The sequence below is a fragment of the Nanorana parkeri genome, unplaced genomic scaffold (genome assembly GCF_000935625.1).
Source record: "Nanorana parkeri isolate BGI_ZX_2015 unplaced genomic scaffold, ASM93562v1 scaffold1833, whole genome shotgun sequence".
Classification (NCBI taxonomy): domain Eukaryota; kingdom Metazoa; phylum Chordata; class Amphibia; order Anura; family Dicroglossidae; genus Nanorana; species Nanorana parkeri.
This window is the reverse complement of record NW_017308101.1, coordinates 91,551-92,330: the sequence shown is the minus strand read 5'-3', so window position 1 is coordinate 92,330 and position 780 is coordinate 91,551. Positions and strand designations below refer to the sequence as shown.

The following is a 780-nucleotide window of genomic DNA, read 5'->3' as shown; positions in this document are numbered from 1 at the left end:
TTTAAATGTTTTTTTTTAACCGAAACATAGTAGTATATTGATATATACCTAGTAACTACAATTTATAATATAATAAAGAAAAAGAAAAGAAAATACTACTAGAGACATTTAAATACACCTCATTTCAGCATTAAAAATAAACATAAAAAAAACCTAATATATAAGTATAACATTTTTTTAAATTGTACTTTTATATAATATAAAAGCAAAAATAAAAATAATTGTATCATTATTTTATTTAATTATTTCATTAATAAAAAAAAAGATATTAATGCAAAATAAAAACGAAAAAAAAAAAAAAAGAAATCACCAAAGTGGCTTATTACGATAAACGTTTGCAATCTTTAAATTGAATTAAAATAAAGCTCTCCTGCATTGTCATCAGAAATTGAAATGTAGACAAGCGTATTTTACAATAATAATAATAATGATGATCTTGCATACCTGTTGCTTGTTCAGCTCAGTGGTGCAGTGGGTTGCTGTGTCTTCTGTGCTGAGCGCCCTTAGCCTCTGGAAGCTCCTGACCGCCTCTTTTTATACTCGTGTGTCTGCGGCAGGGAGGTGCTTTTCATTAACGGTCGTCGAGGGCTTCTCGAAACCACAGAGGGAAAGGGGAAAGAATAGTGGAAGGATAGGATTTCATAGAGTCATCACAAGGAAACCCTTCCACCTATGTATGTGATATCTCCATAAGGAACAGGGATTAGCTCCCCTTTCCCTAATAAAAAATGGACCTTTTCACCAGTTGCCCGTGATTGGATTTTCATAGCGGAGATTAGC

The 780-nt window shown here is 31.9% G+C and overlaps 1 protein-coding gene across 1 annotated transcript in view; it reads right to left on the bottom strand.

The window, feature by feature from the left end:
- The window catches only part of POMC (proopiomelanocortin), a 9,852-nt gene extending 9,378 nt beyond the window's left edge, over positions 1–474 (bottom strand). The window contains exon 1 of the mRNA XM_018571770.1: positions 445–474. The gene's annotated coding sequence lies outside the window, so the exon portion shown is untranslated. The remainder of the gene's footprint in view (positions 1–444) is intronic.
- Positions 475–780: the final 306 nt, after the last annotated feature.